The sequence below is a fragment of the Grammomys surdaster genome, unplaced genomic scaffold (assembly GCF_004785775.1).
Source record: "Grammomys surdaster isolate TR1022 unplaced genomic scaffold, NIH_TR_1.0 67, whole genome shotgun sequence".
Taxonomy (NCBI): domain Eukaryota; kingdom Metazoa; phylum Chordata; class Mammalia; order Rodentia; family Muridae; genus Grammomys; species Grammomys surdaster.
In genome coordinates, this window is record NW_021604569.1 from 10,954,845 (window position 1) to 10,976,207 (window position 21,363).

Here is a 21,363-nt window from a genome sequence, read left to right on the forward strand (position 1 = left end):
GGCATTTAAGAAAGAAGCCAAAATTAAAATTTGTGGATAAAATAATATTCTAAAAATGAGTTAAAATTGTTGACCAGAGTATTTTCAATATTATGGATGCAAGTTAAAATAGCGGTATGTAGGTAAATAGACATTAAAAAAATGTGACTTTGGCTTCAACAGACTCACTATTTTAAACTTAGGTTGCTTTTCTTAAAGGATTTTTTCCCCCTAAACATGAAAGCCCAGAGCCTAGTGACTCTCACTTGCTTGCCCAGTTTTCCAGCTATGTTCTTCAAGAGTTGTTTTGGTCTAAAGGAAGGTATTCGGTGGTATATGAAAGCAGCATTAATTCTGCTGCTCTGGATAGGGGCTGTACCTCCAATAAAACTCAAGGATATAAATTAATCCACCTTCTCCAGCCCTGATGAATGAAACCAAAACCGAGATCAGTAGCAAAAACTAAAAACAACAATTTTCTCTTCTTCTCATTGTGATTCAAAACATTGTCTAAAACAGTGGTTCTCAACCTTCCTAATGCTACGACCCTTTAATACAGTTCCTCATGTCATGGGTGACCCTCAACCATAAACTTATTTTTGTCGCTACTTCATAAGTGTCATTTTGCTACTGCTAGGAATCGTACTATAAATATATAATATATGGATATCTGACCCACAGGTTGAGAACCATTGGTCTAGACAGTGTTGCACATTTTTGAGTAAAGTTCATGAGATGGTTAGCACTAAAAGCTACTGGATTAAGACACCATGATTTTGACCACATATTTGCTTTCCTTGAGAGGATCCTGACTTCATTACTTGTCTAAAATTTATTGCATATAGGTGAATGTTTTGTGGTCTGCCTTGTGTAACTTTCCAACTGATGATCCCTAACCATGGGTGTACTAGAGAAGGAAGGACTGTGGTACCCAGGGCAGATGATGAAAACATTGTTTAGAGAAGAGATGACAGTCAGTCTGGGTGCTCATGCTGTATGGGAGTTTGTCTGAGAGCCAACTGGCTGCTCTGCTCTGTTCTGCTCTGCAGTAAGAGTCAAATCAGGATGGTCCTGAACTTACAACCAAACTACCGCTACTTCCTATCTTAACAATAAGAAGAAATAGATAGCCTCAGCTCCTTCTCAGCTTGAGAAGGAGCTTCGGGGTGACTTGACTCTGAGATGTCCCTGAGTAAAATATAATCAAATATTGGTTAGGGCAAAATCAGAAAGAGATAGGAGCAAGCTATCTTACGCATCTGTTAGTTTTCCTAGGTTATACCCCTGATAAGGATGAAGAACCTTTCAGAGATCTATACCATCTAAAAGAAAGAAAAAAAAATCAAACAGAAACCAAATCCTTTCTAGTGGCATGATTTTACCTATAGCATAATGCTTATGTGAACTGTGTGTTACTGGGACAATTGTAATGGAAATTACCCACGAGTTGATTTCTAGAGGCTTGGCTGGTTGCCCTCAGTCACTAGTGTGGGTCACTGCCCTGGAAAAGAAGTCCTCCCTCCAGGCTTCCTGGGCTTTCTATGAATGTCTGTGGAAGTTGCCTTGCAGTTTCTACTGGGAACTACACCCTGACCCACTCCAGCACCTTCTGCTCATAAAGGACTATGGGTAATGAGAATGACTTCCAACACGCCAGCTCCTCTGGTTGCATTTTTGAAAGTAGAGCTATGGGGCATAGAACTTTTTTCACCCTTCTACTATTCCCAGGGAGAATCCACCCCATTCCCTGTAACGGAAAGAACAAGTGGATTTCCATTTTCAAGGAGTCTCCCTCCCCCCCCCCCCTTTTTTTCTATACTTACAGAGAGGATGTCCGGGGCACTTAGGCAGAGTTACCGTCAGGAGCTGATTCCAATAAATTCTATGGCAAAAGCGATAGATTTGAAAGAGTATTGCTGAGTGTCCTACCTGCTAATACTGACTTATGGTAACTTTACTTCAAGTCCTAGTAGCTCTCGAGGGAAACTTAAGTCTTCCTTAGGAAAACTGTCACAGATTGTAAAACAATTGCATTATTTCTGCGTGATTAATGTGATTTATCTGGAAACTTCATTCTGAAATATTCCTCCACATAAAAGAGCAGTCAAAACTCTTGCTAATTAAAAAATAGCAATAACCATTTATTGGTAAATTATAAATGAGTTTTTCTTAAGTGCCAAAAGGCATATTCTAAAAGCTGAAACACCTTGTAGAAAGTAAGCTGCCAGTTCTTTCTTTCTTTCTTTCTTTCTTTCTTTCTTTCTTTCTTTCTTTCCTTCCTTCCTTCCTTCCTTCCTTCCTTCCTTCCTTCCTTCCTTCCTTTCTCTCAAAATAGATGGACAGATCCTTCTATTGAGTTTATTCAGTTTAAAAGTCGAAAAGGCTTTCAAGCATTTGTGTGTCAAAGGAGTAGAAAAGGCTTTGCAGCCAGCTGCAGGAGAAGGAAACTGCCTTGGCATTCAGTTAGCTACAGGTAGATTTAATCAGCCACCCATGTTACTAGTCCAGAGAACTAAAGGCTGGTTCTTGGACTTCTGGACTGTAGCCATCTAACCTGCATACTCATGTATAATAAGACAACAGGAGCAAAGGAAACTAGTCTGAGACTCTGGTGATTATGGAGTCAATCCCCCCAGCTTAGACTTCCCGAACATTTGTCAGTGTTGATAAGTAGGGAAAGTCTCTTCAAAGAAACGATTCCCTGCAAGAGAAAAGGCTGGCTGACATGATTTAGATAGTTAATAAGAGAGAAGCGGAAAGGGAAGAGAAGCATTTATTAATGGAGATGCTTGTGTTTGCCTGAAGACAAACCATTGCACACAATTACAAGCTACTTAATATCTTCATGAGTCAGAATCAGTTCAGGACTTATGTCACATCAAGATATTTCCCCGTCTCCTAGGCATTATCCTCAAAGTAAATGGCATAGTATGTCTTTGGACTTCTGCTGGATATGTTTCACATTCCTCATCTTTTACTACATTGTGTTATAAAGATATGTTCCTGTGCCACTTGGAATGAAGAAAAGAACTAAATACAATGTTTCAGGTGAAAAACAAGGGTCTTTGGTGTCCCTACCTGATCATTTTACATTTTAAAGCTATAATCTAGATAGGAAAGTGGTTAATGAGGGTCTTCTATAGAATGTGCAGTGATTGTGTGCTCCTGTTTGGAGCCTCTGTGTATTCCAGGCATTCCAAAAGTTGGGAGGAGTAGATGTCAAGATATAGACTCAGGTGGAGAAAGTATTCAAAGGTCAAAGGTCATCACTTGGCTTTAACTAGCTCCCAGTCTTTTCACTGATATGAGGATCCCCTCAGGTTAAGCCTTATAAATGTCGTTTCTGAGACAAATACACATATTTTCTATGTGCACTTGTTTCCTTTATTTCTTTATTTTCTGTGTTTGAACATCTAGCCTAGAAAATATTTTTATATGAGTGTGGCCAAATTCATGGCTCAATATCTGATTTATAAGACTTTCTTCTCATGGATACAGCCAGTGTGAGGTCTTGTAGAATCTTCCAGATTGAGAATGGTGTTTCCATAGAAACACTATTAGATGAAAAGTGCCCTGCGGGTCCGCCACTCTACACATGGAGCAAATGGAATTGGACTGGGAATTGATTGCTCTAGAAGAGACAGATGTTGTCCTCTGGTTTTGATCTTGGTAACAAGATCCATTGAAGGATCTCAGTGTCATAGCCATCCTAACGGTTCTGGGAGAACCACCATCTAGACACTAGAATTGATTACTGTAGTGGGAAAGTTCTAATTGATATCTCAATGGCTTTTTCTGTTGATCAAGGTAAGAGAGGGCTCAGAAGGCAAACCCGTATCCACACAGAGAGCTATCAGTGACTTTTCTTTTCTCCTTACATTTTTATTTCCTAACAATTAATATTCTCAGCCTGCCTTACCTGCTCTGAAAGAAGTAGGGCAGATTTTAGAAAGCAGAAAGGCAGGTCATCTGTATTTTGCAAAAGCTTACTTGAGGTGTCAATCAGGGTAATACAAAGTTCTGCAGCAAGGTGGTCTGTCTAAACCAACCCCAGACCACTTTGATTCTCATGTGCCCAGCCAAGGGAAGTGGCTTGTAATTAGAGCAGTTAAATTTGTGTGTGTGTGTGTGTGTGTGTGTGTGTTGCTGAAAACCAAGGCTTTGCCTTCTGCTAAGCCAGCACTCTACTACTAAGACATATCTGTGACCAGAATTTTGATTTTCTTCTTACAACTTGCAGCAACCTCCTGCCTCAGCCTCCCATGTGCTGGGATGGCAGACATGAATCATCATGAATTATTGTAGATATTAAATCGCTATACTTAAACACTAGTAGGGAGGAGAGGAAGCTTTTCCTTTCAGATGTCTGTGGACCACATTCAATACAAGCTCTTTCCAACACAGAAGAGTTCCTTTATGGTCATTTCTTTCCCCTCAGACTTACACCTCCTCCGCCCAGAGCTAGGTTCTGCTGGCACTAACTCAGTCTCAGCCATTTTGAATCTTAAGAGATGGCTTCAGCTTTTAAAGGCAGCATATTCCAACTCTGATTACATAAGAACCCTGACTGCTTCTCATCCAAGTGGGAATCACCTGTCTCAGGAGGAAAATGGAACGGATTATTTAATTATTGGAGAGAGGGGAATGCCCTAATTATTCTGCGATATGCATCGCATAAACTCTGTTCAGTCATGAAGATGGAATGGAGGGCTAACAGATTCTAGGGCAGCTGCCTTCTTTTTTCTTAGGTAGTTATTGAAATCCTAATGGATGGGTGATGAATTTTCTTAGGTCAGGTAAACTGAAAAGGCTACAGCTGGACTTCTTCACCCAGAAGAATTGGAGTTAATACTAATGATCATTGTGAATTAGAAGATCAAAGGGGAGCATAGTCCTGTCTTCAAGTTCTTGCCCCAGAGGCCATTAGTGACCTGGCAGAGCCCTCTCCCAGCCTTTCCCCCACCTCTTCCCATTGCCTGTTCTTTCTTGCCTACTCCTAGCTGTGCACCTTTGACCTGGCGTAATTATGCTCTGTTGATGAGGAGACAGAAAAGGGAAAACAATCCAATGTGAAAACAAAAGCCCAGCTTCACACAGGTACGCAGGACTCACAAACAGGATGGTGTTCCATGCTCATTTCCAGCTGCGAGTGGAATGTTTGTCCTCAGATGGCTCACCGATTTCACTGACGCTCGGTCCTTTCCCAGTGGGACTTTTTGTAGGGTCTAGCTAGCAACAGCTAGCAATCACTCAAAATGAAAAAATTCCTTTCATTTCCAAAGCCAAGAAAGAAATGTAGCAGATTTGGTTTCTTGGCATACACTTTTTTGTCCTGTGTTCTAGGAATCAAACCTGGGGCTTTCACATGGCTCTGCCACTGAGCCACACCCCCAAGCCCTCTGATGTACTCTTAATTGGGCTAATTAGATAAAGTTTGAGTTTAAATCAAAATTGTCCACGTGAGCTCATGTTATTAGGCTGCTTGTGGCTATACACATGACTGAATCCTAGTCATCCTTCAGACGTCAAAGGCCACGTCAGCAGCATGGCTGCCTTTCACTCCAATTAATGGCAAGATGGTTTCTTAGACAAAATATCAAATATGGTCAACTAATATGCATGCAACTGCTCCTCTTCAGTTTATTGTTTATATTAAAATTTGGATACCACATGTCCACATGTGAGACTGTCTTCTTTTTTGTCCCCTCCATAACCCCCAAGCTAACTCAATCCAGTCTTTAGGACTTCTGTGTTATATAAGCCTGCCTGCCTGGTTACTTTCTCAGGGTCTGAGAGATCCAGAAGCTAGCAGTGGTATCAGATCCCATAATCCCAGGACTTTGGTGTTCCAGAGGCATGGGCAGAAGCTTTGAAAGTTTGAAGTCAGCCTGGTTTACTAGAGAGTATGTGCTGCATAGTGAGTCCCTGTCTCAAAAGAATCTGTCCAACCAACCAAAACAGATAGGATCCCTGGAAGGTAATTGCCCTAAAGAGTGTGGGTTTGACTAAGGGAAATATTGGTTAGTTTTGTTTTAGAGAGGTAAAAATTTTGTATGGTTTGCTTTAGATTAGTTTGGTCGGTTGTTTGGAAAGAAGTCAAACTATACGTTGTGGAATTAGAATGCTGCGTTTGACATAATTGGAAGCATCCTCACCAAACCTCAGTCTTTCTAACGATAGTATGACAGTATATAGATGTTTATTTTTCATAATATATTTGAATGTGCATTTTTCTGCAGGATTAAATTGCCATCTCTACCAGTCATAATAAGGAAAAGTGACCCATTTTGCTTCAAGTCTCCAAATTAGTCATGTTAAGTTGTCTAGTTATTCCATTTCTGTTTCTGTCAGCCTGTTCACATCTATTGTTGTGAATAAATACCACAACTATCAAGAAACTTGGGGATGAACAGGTTTATTCTAACAACAGTCCTTCACAGAGGGAAGTTAGAGCCGGAACTGAAGTGGAGGCCATGGAAGAACACTGCTCACTGGCTTGTTCTCAAGCCTATATGTGGTTACTTTCCTGACACAGCTCAGGCCTATCTCTCTGCATAAGGATAGTACCACCCACAGTGGGCTGGGCCATCCAACATTCATTAGCAATCAAGGAAATATCCACAGATATGTCCACAGGCCAATATGGCAGAGGAAGTTCTTCAACTGAATTCCCTCTTCTTAAGTGTATGAAGTTGACATCCAATATTAACTGTCATATAGTCTATGCCAGTAGACAAGCAAATGAGGGAGAACATACTATAAAGGCTTAGTTCTTGGGTCACAAGTCATCATAACCCAAGCTTATTTGAGTTACACTGAATAACTTGAGATTGCAAGTTTTATTTTATTGATGCTTCAGTTCAGTAATGATAAGTGATTATTTAGTTTTCCATCAAAATGATTTCTTGTGACGTAGGGATCTCTGAGTATAGTGACTCAGGCCTGGGCTCACCTACAGGTCTCAAGGATGCAGTACACTCAGAGGTCACTCATTCTTGTCATCCCAGTAGTCAAAGAGCTAGTCAGAAGGATACAGAATTTGGGGCTAGTCTGAATGAGTTGTACAGCCAGATCAATTCTCCAAAAAGTCAGCTTCTACGGAAGGATCTCAGTGGTAAGGAATTTGCTGAGAATAGATCAGGGCCTAGGATCAAGCCTCAGCTTTTCAAAAACATCAAACCAAAAGTCATTATAACAAGACTCCCTGATTCCTTAATCTCTACCCAAACCACAAAGCAACACTGCAAATGAAACAGGAAAATGATTCTAAAGAACTCAGATGGGACACTTGGACATCTCTTTCTTGTAGGCCAGCAGAGAACCCCTGGGCCTGAAGGGGATATGTCATGAAGCCTTCTGACGTTGCAAAGCCCCTTCAGCCTTGCTTTCTGGAGATACAACTAAATGCCCTCACTTAACAATTACTACCAAGTGGCCATAGCTTCCAGAATAAAAGATATTATCTAAAGACAGACCTTAAATAACTTGATGTGTATAAATGTTAACACCCTAAGTTAGTTGACAGTTAAATGAGATATAATTGGCAATATTAACTGAAATATTGTTAAATAGAGATACTTGATAACTACTTGAATGTAAACAACACATTGTCATGATGTCTTTAAAATAAAAAGGATGACGGCAGTGTATCCCAACTTAACCCTTGTGGAATCTGTTGTTTTGTTCTTAGAATCTTAGTGGTCAGCTGTTATTGTTGCTGGAGTCCCTGAACCACCCAAGAGCTTCCATTGTCCAAGGGCAAAAATGACCCTGAGAACTTGTTATCTTAGAATGTTCAGAAGTCTAGAGGCCAGGAAGGTCATCTGTTCATATAAACATTCACTGTAAGAAAAAAATCATTTTCAGGCCAGCTTATAAAAGTTTAGGAATAATTCTTACATTCCAAATGCTACAAAGGAGAAACTCCACAAAAATGACTGCACACACACACACACACACACACACACACACACACACACACACCACAAAGATTGTCTCTTCTCTTTATGGTGTTGCTTTATTGATTATTTTGGCTTTGGATCATTTTGCCTTTTAAGCAGCCTGAAAAAAAAAATTGATCAATGGCCTGAATAAATTCTAATACCTATGTCTGTGGGGATTTGTGATGGAACATTTTTCCATGCACAGTGGACTCAGTCGTGCTGTGAGGTGGGCAGGATGATTTTTCTCAGACCAGAGGCTCAACACTCACTAAGCTTGGACAAGGGTCTCCTGACTTGAATTTCTACGTTCAAAGGTATAATTATAACCTTGTCCCATAACTAGCTAATTTGTGTACTTTTAAGTAAAAAAAAAAAAAGTGAGTCGGAATTTGGCACAAGATTGCTTGACCGTATCATGATGGTGCCTGCTAACTATGGGTCATGGATGGTCCTTTCGTTCCTAGATTATTTCCTACACAAATTTACCCTGACAAAGAGACAAGGCTGCAGCTGCTGATAGTTTACAATAGTCTTCATAATTTTCGATTGTTAGAATTTCAGATTCTAAACCCAGTTTAACACTCACCTTTCCTATTAGAGATATGTAAATTTCTACCCATGTCTGACAGTGTTTTTTAGGGCAAAGAATCTTCACTCACGCAAATCCCAACTAACCCTTGAACACAGAGTTTAGCCCCTGGAAGACTTTTTTTTTCCCCTGACACATAGTCAGGGTGCCAAAGATCTGTGTCTTTTATTTGCTTTATGGAGGTAGAAGGAGCTGCTTATGCAGCCCCGATTACTCTTGGACCTACAACCCAACTGTCGTTCCTCAGTAGAGGAGGCTGCTAAACCCAAGAGAATTAAGCTGCTGCTCTGGGGTATGACACAGAGGGCTGATCGTTTTAAAGCTAGTAATAACCAGAATCCTAAAATTCTTATGAATAAAATGTAATTTTAGTAATGTTTCCATAAACAGTGGTAATGGTGGCATTTTAGTCGGCAGTGACATTAGTCACATTGAAATTGCACCGCATCGGCTTTTAAATTACTCCACCTGTCTGTATGAATAGAATGTTCAGTGTAAAAGCAGAGAGACAGCTGCTGTTAATGTCTGCTTCTCCCTGTGCAGATACTGCTGGCAAATCTACATGCATAAAGGACCAGTTTGTGATGGAAAACGGTACCTGACCCCGCTGGCTCCTGAGTCACAAAGCAATACCTTTAATTACCAGTGGCTGTGTTTAGTTGTTGATATAAAAATGTCAGCTTCTAGGAGCGCAACCTCAGGTTCACTCCCTCAAGTAATGTCACTGGCTGTACACTCTTCCCTTCCACCCACATCTGTCCTGGGATGAAGGAGCATTTATCTTGATGTGTTTCAGAAACATGTGTGGCATTAACGCTTAAAAGAGAAACCCCCAACACTGTGTGAACTTGATGGATGAACTTTGGTTTTGAGGATTTTTAAAGATTAGTGGAATTTAGTTTGTCTCTCTAGCCAGGATAGAAATGTGGCATGCTGTTTCTATCTTCAAAGGACTTAGAAGCCATTTATCTACTGTGAATGCGCTTTCTCCTGTGAGAAAGGGGGCAGGCATTTCACGTAGCAGAAAGGATAATGAATAGTGGGCCTGGAGAATATCACGTGGTTTTTCCTAGGTGTTCTTCCACGTTTCTGCTGGTAGATGATGGAGTTTACTCTCTGGAGGAGCCCATTTGTTCTCAGCCTTTGGGTGTACTGGAGCAGCTCTGTTGAAATAAGACTGGGCCAGGCAAGTGGATCTTCTTGTCTGTTGCCAGCCACATATTCGGTGAAATGGCAGAGAGGAGCTATCTGTGTCTGGCTCATTTGCAAGCGTTCTTTTTGACTTCTTTCATACAACTGGTGTTTCCGTGTTTAATTTAACAAGGAACGCGTAGTAAATGGGAGCGGCTGCCCGAGTTCCCACTGTGAGCGTGTTTTGCACTTGGCTCCCTAGTGACATGGCAATTTGTGAAATTACGTGATGGAGTAATTAGAGGAAGCCAGGGCTCCTGATTGTTGCCATGCGTGTGCGGAGAGGGTTTGTTACGAGGAGGGAGGGGGAGCAAAAAATAGATTATTACCCTAGCAAGTTGGCTCAAAGATTCTTCATTTATTTGTAAACAGAATATTTAGTGACCGCATAGGAAGTAGCTGTAATCACCAGCTCATAAAGAAACCACAGCAGAGCCTTTGCAGCCTCGCAGAGTGCTCATGTAAAATTTAAGCTGGGAGGCAGAATCCCTGTTAATGTAATTAGGATCTAATTTACCACCCTTTGCACACAGATGTAATAATGTCTAGATATTTATTCTATCTTTAAGCACGTTACATATACCTCAGTGCAGCCGTTACTGAACAGAAACAGGTGTGCGCACTTTCCTAATTCATTTTTACACTGTAAACACATAGCAATTGAAGGGAAATATTTACCAAAAATGAGGGGAAGGAATGTCTGCAAATGAGGCAGTAATGGACAGTTGCCCTTTATGTACTGATGGATTTCTCAATGGTTAAGTAAATTAAAGCAAATGCTAGAAAAATCAATAGGCCAGCATAGTCTTGGTTTTGCCTCATAGACTTCAGGACAGAATGACAGATGTGGTATCTATGACCCATTTAAGTATTAATGCTTGAAAAATTGCTTCTGCATGCAAGGCTGTAAGCTTAGAAACATTTTTTTATATTAAATTTTGGACAATAATATTTTTAAGTGTATGTGGAATTTATATGTTTCAGTTAGGCTATTCTCCTGTGTTGTAGTGATGCTGGAAGATTGGTTGTTACGGTAGCTCCATAAATCAGATGTGAAGATCCCTGCATGGAAATGTCTTCAAGGGGGTCTAGTTGAAAGGTGTAAAGGATGTGTTTTGAGTGGATGTGTACACTGAAGTGAATATGCTAACTAACATTATACACGAAGTCCAAATTAAATTTAATTACGGCATAGATACTCAGAGCCTTTGGAAAAAGCTTAAAAAAATAATGCTCAAATACGGTACAATTCAATTAATTTTTGGGCTATAAATGTTGTCTTTTATATTTGAACTAGCACAAGTAACATGTTACATAGACTGGCTATCATAGAGGTGTAAAATATTAGACTTAATCTAAAGATAGAAATCAGCTTCCAGAAATATACAGATACTGCTTACAACACAGAACTGTTCACTTTCATAGTCACTGTTCATGTTTAGAAAAATTAGTTATGCTGGATGCAGTGGCATACACCTTTAATCCTGGCACTCAGGAGGCTGAGGCAGGCAGATCTCTGTTCAAGGCTAGCCTCTTCTACCTAGGTAGTTCCAAGACCGCCAGAGCCACATAGTGAGAGACAAAAAAAAATCAGTTATCACCTTCAAGATAATTTATATAGTGTCATAGTAAGTTTGTTGACTCCTGGGGGTAGGAAACAAGATGAGAGGCTGACTCATGTGGACTCGCTCATTAGAGTTGTTGTCGTGTTGACATTACCATGTTGGTGGCTTGCAGTGACCTGTTTACCTTCTTGTTCACTCCCCACCTTGGTGGTTGGTGTTTCCCTTCCTTCTTTACCTAGAATAGGCAGACATGGACCAGACTGCCTCTGCATATTGAACATTATATAAAGATGATGCTGTGTTAAATAAAATCACTGAAGTGACACAATGGAAAGGCACAGAGTAACTGTCTAGATTCTTCTTCTTCTTTTTTTTTAACTATATTGATTCTTAATAGAGGACACTGTCGTGATTTTTATTTCCATACAACATTTATAATTTATAATCACATCAGTCCCTTGTATTTGTATGGGGAGCCTTAAATTAAGCACTTTCAGAAATTCATGGAAGCATAAAGAATGGCCTTCAAAAGTTAAAGGTTGTTTTCTAAAACATCACAAAATAGAAATTATGACCAACTTGAAGATTATTCACCTAGTTTTATAGAAATGATCCTTGAAATTTTAATAGACACTCAAATTATCTGGGGACCTTTTTTAAAAAACATAAATTCTGATTCAAGGATAGAAGTTTTTTAGCAAGCTTCCAGTGATGTCCATTTTCTTGGCTCACTGGAGATACCTTACCTAGCCAAGATCTCAGGGACACATGCTGAAAGACAAATTTTAAACAGAAAGGTACTTTTTCTTGATTTTCATACTTCCCTAACACTGGTTTTGAAACACAATTAGTCATTTTCATTGTATCAGTCAGACCAAGGTGTCTTGTATTTCCTTTGCAATCCTTAATTATTTTTCAGTGTATAACAACTTCCCTTTGGGTATTAAATAGCTTTCACAAGTATGTCAAACATGCCAAAAGCTTCAGCTTGGCCAAGGTCACAAAAAAATAAGAATCAACTTGTCGGCCAGGCGATGGTGGCGCATGCCTTTAATCCCTGCACTTGGAAGGCAGAGGCAGGTGGATTTCTGAGTTCGAGGCCAGCCTGGTCTACAGAGTGAGTTCCAGGACAGCCAAGGCTATACAGAGAAACCCTGTCTCAAAAAAAAACCAAAACAGAATCAACTTGTCTAGCTTGCTTGTTGACAGTGTCCTTGGATATTCTGGGCAGGTGGGAAGGCTGCAGCGAAGGTCTAGTTACATACAGATGAGACTGTCTGCCCTCCCATCCTGTGGTTAACTGTGGTGTGAGGGCAGAGTGGGCATAGGTTGTGGACATCCCCACAGTCCTGCTTTGTCCCTGGAGACCGATGGCTTTTGTTAGTCAATAGTCACTACATCAGTAAGTACTGAGACAGTTTTGGGGAGAATTGTATGCAAATTTTTCATTTGCTCCTGGGCGGACTTCTTCTGACTTACATGCTGGCTCTCTCAAATTTGCACCATCCTGGAGAGTGAGTTGTTTTAAAAAGATGATCATCTGCAAAGTCAATTTGCCCTGGTTTGGCTAAGATTGAAGGAATTATAATAAGTAGCAAGTACCTATTAATCACTGTGGAGCAGGTAAATTTTCACTCATTAGGGTCACATACTGGATGGAGTTTCTTGAAATTAGGTCATTTATTTTGGTCGAAGGCATTGAGGATCAAAGGTCACATGGAATCCAAAAGCCATTAGTCAGGGTTCTTTTCTGGACCCCTTAGATGTCATTGTATGAGTCACCCGTGGTAGCCTGGGCCTGGCCTGCTGTCATGGACCTGGCAGGGTGCCTACTTTATTTCCAGTTTGCATAGATAAAAAGCAGAGCAGCTACTCTTGGAATCACTATAAAAATAAGCTTACATAAAATCTCCATTTGAAATACAGTATGCCTGTGCCCCTGCAAGCTTCCTCTCAGGGCTGCGTGGGATCTAGACACTGACAACAGGGAGAGAGAGAGACTTGCATTTCATGGCAATGCAGATTATCCTTTGTTTAGGTGCCAGCATTTATCCTTCCCTCATGGAATTAGTGGTCTGGACCTTCTTAAAGAATTGTAATGATAAGCCATACAACCATACATTTTAATATATTAACAGAAAATAAAGATCAATGAATCAACTTAACCGTGTTTGTGTGTGTGTGTGTGTGTGTGTGTGTGTGTGTGTGTGTAGCTATTCCCTCTTGCTAAGAGTGAGGCCACTTGGCAGTAATAAGTTATGAGTAGCAGAAGTACTGGGCAAGAGATTTTGTCCAGTCATTCATTTACTTTCCCCATTGAGCCCTATGAGTATCAGGCCCACACCCTGAAGTGAAAACACCATCAATTACCACGATGACAGGCACCCAGTACTTAGTCCCTGAAAGTTAGTCATATTTGACTAGGAACTGTAAGTACTCAGCAACATTCATCACTTGAGTGTTTAAAAGAGACCGAGTAAATGTTGGACTGAATTTCTAAAGAAAGTAAAAGTCAAGTACACATGTGTGAAATGACATGTATTTGAATTTTTAAAAATCGAGCTATAAGCAAGCATCCCATTTGATCTAAAGCAGATTATTATTGACGAGTTAATTTGCATGTGATCCTACAATGAATAATTGTATCCCCATTTTACAGATGAATGAAAAGGCCAGAAAGGGTTATATAGCTAATAGAGATCTCTGTATACAGTGAAGCAGGGGCCATCACTTCTAACCTTCTGGTGCTCTCTACTTCCATGCCCTGACATTTAAAGTTATGACTTGTTTCTGTTCTTGAAATTGCCTCGAATACACACTTGATGGATGCACATGGAGACAGGCATCCATATGACCTCATTGGAGCCCTGGCTTTGCCACAGTCACTAAAGCATGAGCACCATGGTTAGATGGTCACTGGACCTGTGGCCCTTTACATGGAACTTAAACTATCCCTATATGTTTCTGGGTTTGATCCAAGAACTTCAGGGTGTGTGTGTGTGTGTGTGTGTGTGTGTGTTGATGGTGGGATTAATGTTGGACCGTTTTATAGGAATGCCATATTCTTGTTTGGTTTGATGAAAATTATGTTCATCAGCCTAATCCCACCACACAGGATCTAAAACACTTGAAAGCACCATGCCATAAATTATGGTTAAACTTGTCTATGGACTTACAAGGTAAATATAGCCATTAAAATTTCTCTATGTAAGTTCAAATGCTTGATGAGGGCCTCCAGGCAGCCCTGTGCACCAGGAGTTTCCTAAGGTTTCTGAGAATTGTGCAGTTGGTAGAAAGAACCAGGAGAACTTCGGATGAAGGCTTCTGAGAGTTGTGAGGAATGGGTGGGTGGAAGTGAGTCCTCAGTAAAGCGGGTGCCCTGCCAGAAGCTTTTGTTTTCTGCCCTCCACAGAAGGTACAGATGTGGATGGAGCCATGGATCTATAGAGTATAGACAGAAGAGGGGATAGAAGAACTTGCAGGGAATACCTGCCTTTAAAGGCTCAGTGGGGCGAAAAACTTACAGAAAGAAGCAAAGGAGCTATAATGGGGGTCGGGCTGTCAAAGGTGGAGATGCGTGTGGACTGATTTCTGGTGTCCTTTTTATACCAATAATCCAAGAAAAGAAGAAAGGCACAAAGCAAGAGCCAAAGACTCATTCCTCATGACTCTGTCCTCATAATGCACACACCCAGTTTATGGTGTCACCATGGGATTCAGGAATCCTGCTGGCATTTCCCTTTCTTTCTCCTTCAGGTGGCTGCCGATTCTTCCTTCTAAAGGCTTCTTCTCATAACCATTAGGCCTATGTCAAGCTTCTGAGCTTACTCTGTCTCTTCAGTTGCCCGTCTCTAAGATTGATCCTTAGTTTTTTCCATTAAAGTCAGTTTTGTGAAGCAAAACTTGACTAAGTCTTCTTCCACTTAAACTTTTTAGTATTTCCCTGTTGCCCTTCAGATACGAGCTGAACATTCCGGGCTAGCTGGCTGAGAGCCTGTACCTTTCTCTTGTCCTTCCCATACATGGTCTCCAGAAGCCAGGGCCCGAGTCTTGTGCTTCCCCACAGGTGCTGTAGGGCACTATACTTTGCACCTGACTTGGCTTTTCCCATGCCTGGTATGTGTCACCTCCGTGGTCTCTCCTGCCCTTGACACTTTTTTCCACAACCTTTTCATCTTATCTTGGCTGTCATTGAAAGGGGAAGTCCTTCCTCATCCTCCACAGAAAAGAGGAAATAACTCCTGCCACCAGACCCCAAGTGCCTGCTGAGAACCCCCAGAGCTGTTATCTTTGTGTGTGAGCTGCCTCCCTATCCAAAAGTTAAGATCTAATCCTCCAGCCTTGGATTTTCATAGCTGAATCATAGGTGCTTAATGTTTTTGGTTTTCCCCTGCCAAATAAATGAATAAAGTTTCAAAACAGTATCAAACAAACTCTGAGAGTTTTAGGCAGTTTGAAGGGTTGAAAATTATCCTAATATAGGAGTTAAAATGCCATCAATGACCATCGAATGAGCTATTTTAGACATCTGGAGGGTGATCTTGCCTTGTGGTGTGTCAGGGTGATACAGCCGTGAGGAAGCCAGAAGCAGTTGAATTTTGGATGCAGTTTGGGCAGGAATTTCAAGCAATGTAACAAACCGGTTTTATTTCTTGGGCTTTTGTTAGTCTTGAGACATGGTCTAGCTTTATAGCTCAGACTGCTAGCCTTCCCTAGAATAACTCAAAATCTTCCTGCCTCAGCCTACTAGATGCTAGGATTATAATAAGCATGGGCCACCACCTTGCGCCCTGGTTTTCCATTTTTAATATTGAAGAGAAGGGAAATTTGAACACAGTTCTGCATGGAATAAAATTAGCTGTTTTCATGACATTACCATTTGCATGTAGCTGTTGGACGTGTAGTCTAATCTGGCAACAGAAGAGGAGTCTTTGGAGATAAACGTCAGGAGAGACAGACAAATAAGGAGAAGATCACTGGGAAACTGAGGTGAGGGATGCAAGGGTGAGGGACACAAACACACCAAGCGACCCACCAATAGAATGGCATTTCAGATGGAGAATATAGCAATAGGTAGGGACCAAGAAGGGAGAGAGGTGGGGCTCCTGAGCAATGGAGAAGGGCTCTGTCTCCCTTCTGGATCTTTCAGCGAATAGAGGAAAGTGTCTGGGAAACAGGACTGGAGCTGGAGAAGGAAATCACAGGAGCAGATTTTTGGGAATGTAGTAAGCAAAACAAAGAAAAAGGAAATGGAGAAGAAGATTAAAAAAAAAAAATGACCTTCCCAGTGCAGTTGAAAACAGTGGCAAAATAGCAGGAGATGCCCCACCCCCAATGATGCAGGATTCCTAACGGTGAAAAAGCATGAGATGCCAGGCCCCACAACCCAAGACTCCTAACAGGCAGGACCTAAAGTCATTTTTCTTTGCATGTTAAAATGAAAGTAAAATGATGATTATTTTTTTACTGGATACTTTTCCACCAGAAAATAATTGCTTTGTTGTTTTAATTAATTAATTATTGATTAATTTTTGTTTCCTGTCTCTTAAAAATTAGTGCTGTGGAGAAAATCCATTGAGCTCTAGCCCGAGCAACTTAAGCTTGTAATCATGTCTAGGCTGATGAACCTGATATTGCATTAAAGGCTTTCTCTCACTTTTGTAGGAAGTTACCATGTAATTACTGTGTATTATCTCTCAGTGTTGGTCCTATGAAAAATATGTTTGCTTGTTACTGATAACCTTTGCCTGGACATTCAGTGAAAACCACATAGATGTAGCCATTTGTTCAGATACTTTTCCTCTGTCCAGATAATTTTTTTTTGCCTCACCATAATATTTGGGGAAAGGAGGGGTTAATTTTGATGAGAACAGTCACAAACAGCATTTAGAAGCTATCTAAGCTACTGAGTTCGGTCTGATGCATAGATTCCCAGGTATGTTTCTGAAATCATGCCTCTGCCAGAAGCTCAATTTGAGCACTGGGAAAGGAGGATTCTGGACTTGGACGGGTCCCGTTAACTTTACAAGTTGAGACTGAATTGATCTTGACATTCCTCCAGAAGAGTCTACCATTGTCATTCTGGTCTGATAGTAGGTGACATACACCTGGCTTCATGAAATAAAAGACACCTTGCCCGTAATGATCTGTTCACTGTCTTATATGAAGGATACTTGACTCCGTGTGGTCGTGATATCATGGGATGATGCATGTGACGTCTGTAAATAGATAAGACCACCGACCACAAGCTCGCTAATACGAAATGAGTGAATGAGTGAGCGAATGAATGAATGGCTTGGCTGCCTTTCAAACATCTATCAGAGAAAGAATTAAATATTGGCTTGCTATTCGGCACTCCACAGCAATTCCATGGTAGTGCTGGGAAGCTGAGTGCCGATAGCTCATTTACAGGGTATTTCTGCCCTTGTCTTTGAGCTTACCACAATGCCATGCCCAGACAGAGCATAAAAATGACGGTCATTTCTAGGACACATAATTGAACATTAATACTCAGTGACACTGTCGAAAGAATGATATGTCAACCTGACAGGGCCTGGGTGCTTACATCTGCGGATTGGCTGAGGACACAGGTCCTTGTGCCAGAATCAGACCCCAGGCCCAGCTGCAGAAGGACGGGGATGACACAGCCATTGATCAAGAGCAGCCACCTTCAGTATAGATGGTATCTGCAAAATTCACTCAGCATGGCCGAACATGTTGGCTTGTGGTAAAAATAAAACCCAAAACAACAACTCGGACTTTGACTATTTTCTCTGCAGACTTTTCAGTGGGCGGCACGTCCTTCCCATGTGTTTCTGTTTTATTTTTCTTCTACTAGCTCTATATTCTGAATAAATGGGAGCGTCATGGATGAAAGAGAGGTTCTGAGGTGGTGTGTCCTTTGTTCCTATGGAAATTCATTTTGATGAGTTTCTGGCTTCCTGATTCGCCATACAGAGGTGGCGTAGTAAGGAAATCGAGCAAGAATTAGACTGAACTTACTAACTGTGATTTATTTTTTCAATTCTCAACAAAATATTAAACGCTGTAGGCAGAATTCTGAATAAAGGGAAAAGAAATCTATGCAATGATTTCCTTATCCTTGAGATCTTATCTTTGGTGAGCTAAGCCTGCTGCTCCAGCGTTTCCACAGCTACCCTATCACCATCCATCCCCCGTGAGAAAAGACACCTGGAGCCATTGCTGGGGCCCTTGGATGCTTACCCCTAGTTGGCTCTTCTTAAAACGAGGGTGAATTCTCTTGTGGTAGTCACACAGGGTGGGCTTATGCAGCATAAAATGTCTAAAATCGGGCCCCTGAGAGCATCCATTACTACATACTGGTTTACATCACAGATTTTTTAAAAATCCCAGTTGCACTGGAGCCTTTAAAAACATAGCTTTCAACTGTGAAATCTAGTTTCTCTTTGTTATTAAAATAAATGAAGCCATTAAACGAAATGTATGCATGTGGTAGCTGGCCTCATTATTAGCATCACCAAACTGTTAGGATTCCCTGTATTTTAGAGTAAGAAATATTTGAGGAATTTTGGTATGAGATACAGAATCAAAATATGCTTGAGAGTTTGTGAAACTTTGACACAATATGTATTCTTCTTCTTAGTTTTCTGCCTCTCTATCTCTGTATCTCTGTGTCTATCTCTGTATCTCTGTCTCTCTTTGTCTGTCTCTGTCTCGCCCCCCTCTGTGTGTGTGTGTGTGTGTGTGGGGTGGCATGTACAACTTTTTGGAATTAGTTTTCTTCGTTTACCATGTATATGGGAGATCAGATTCAAGTTCCCAGACTTGGCGCAGGCACCTTTACCCACTGAGCAATCCCCCTGGCTCATCTTCTGTTTTCTTTTTTATATGTTTTTCTGAACCTTTGTAAAATAACAACATCATCAACAATAAAAAGATTGTGCTTAAAAGGGATAAAATGAAAACGGAAAAAAAAATGACATCATTTGCTCACCAACCAGACTTCCAAAGACCTGTTAATTGTAACTATTGGTAGGCACATACTATAAACGCACTGGGACTGAAATCATTCCAAACCCTTCATTTGCAAAGGTGTGTTTTTAGTTGTGATGGCATTTGCTTGGCATTCAAAGATGAGTTCTCACTGGTTGCCAGGGCCAGAGAATTTTCTGCTCCCCTGTCTTGAGAGCATATTTTTCTGCCAAATGTGCATTTATCCTTTGTGGAGGAAGGTGGTTGCATGACCAATTTTGACTTCTAGCCACCAAAAGACAAAGGCCCTCAATCTCCAAGTCTAGGGAGCCAGATCGGGCCTCCCACCTTGAACGGTCCTGAGTCACAACTCACGTGTTCCCCAGCGTTCTCATGGTTTGGAATATCTTCTTGGTACCTCAGTCAGTCCCAGATTGTGATGGAGGCAGCCCCAGGAATGTGTGTGTGACCCCCGAAGGTCACCAGAGCATCCCGACTCATCTCTCTGAAGCCTCCCCCCATCTATTTTACGACCTTACCTCTAACACAACTTGGGTTTTCAGTGTTTTTTCTTCTACACTCTTTACTTTTTTTGTAAGAATACATTATTTGGTTTCCTCTGTGAGGCTCAAATGTATCCAAGAGGGGTCACAGTTGAGTCTAAAGCATGGAAAAGAAAAATAAAACAAGACACCTTCTTTCTACAGAACCAGTGGTCTGTTGTGGAGAATGTAAACGCTTCGCTTTTTTTTCTTTTTTGAGACATGGTCTCTCTATGTAGTTCCATTTGTCCTCTGCCTCCTGAGTGCTAGCACACGCCCCTATGCCCAGCTGATATTCTGGTACACATCATTGTGTGACAGTAATGACAAGTCCTGAAGACAGCCTGGCCCCTCCGTGTATGTCTTGCATTGGCATACAAACAGCCTGACTGACAGCCTGGAAGTGAGCTTGTCCAGATAAAGAGAATTATTTTAAAAAAAATAAATCTAGGATTAAAAAGCCTTTACCACAATGAACTAGTCAGAGCTTTCTCTAGCACAGAAAGGCCTGAATTTGATGTGTTTTTCACAGATTGCCTCATTTGCTTGCTACCAGGTTTGTTTTCCTTGGTTTGTAGATGAGAAAGTGAGGTTTGAAGAACTGAGATACTTTTGTTAAGACCATGTAGCCAGGGACTGGAGAGATGGCTCAGCAGTTAAGAGCTCTTGTTGCTCTTGCAGAGGACCAGGGTTTGATTCCCAGCACCCACACCATGGTCCACAACCATCTGTAACTTCAGTTCCTGGGGATCTGATGCCCTCTTCTGAACTCTACATGCACAGAGCATGTCTGTGGTACACACACACACACACACACACACACACACACACGAAACACTCTGGAATAGAATAAACACGAACAAATCTTTAAAAGGTGTTTTCAAAGACCATATGGGCGGCACAAATCCCAAAGACCTCAGTTGTTTAATGTGGTACACTTAACTGAAGCAATCGAAATCAAGGCTCTTAAGAATGATCCTTTTGACTTGCCATTTGTAAGAGTGTAACCACATCACTGAAGCATCGTGGACTTAATGACCATTCTCCTGCCTCAACACCCAGGCCTGAATCCTCTCAAAAAGTGACAGAGGAACAGGGGAAATTAGCCCTTCTGGATACATAATTAGCAGCTCGTGTCACTAATGAGATGGCAGAGAAAGATGCATTAAACAAATCAAGGCTGCGTCTAGCTGCGCTGCTTCAGAGAGGAGCACACTAAGCAATCATCAGGCAAAGGTACTGATTTCCCTGGTCCTGTTTTAGAAAGGGCAAATGCTGTCTTGTCCTACTGACACATTGCCTGTGAGTCAGAATGATGGCAGCCCCTTTAAAAGGCATTCTGCTTTCTTTGGGTCTAATTTGGTTCATTCTAAGCATAGAGCAATGCTTGTTTACACATTAAGTCAGAGACTGGAACTACGCAGTGGTGGTGCCTGCCTTTGATCACAGCACCCAGGAGGCAGAGGCAGGGGAATCTCCGGAGTTAGATGCTAGTTTAGGTCTATAGAGCAAGTTCAAGGACATCCAGGGCTACACAGAGAAACCCTGTCTCAAACAAAACAAAACAAAACAAAACAAAACAAAACAAAACAAAACAAAAC

General features: G+C 41.2%; 1 protein-coding gene across 2 annotated transcripts in view; it reads left to right on the forward strand.

The window, feature by feature from the left end:
* Meis1 (Meis homeobox 1) overlaps window positions 1–21,363 on the forward strand; it is a 140,139-nt gene that overhangs the window by 79,859 nt on the left and 38,917 nt on the right. The gene's annotated exons all lie outside the window — the stretch shown is intronic.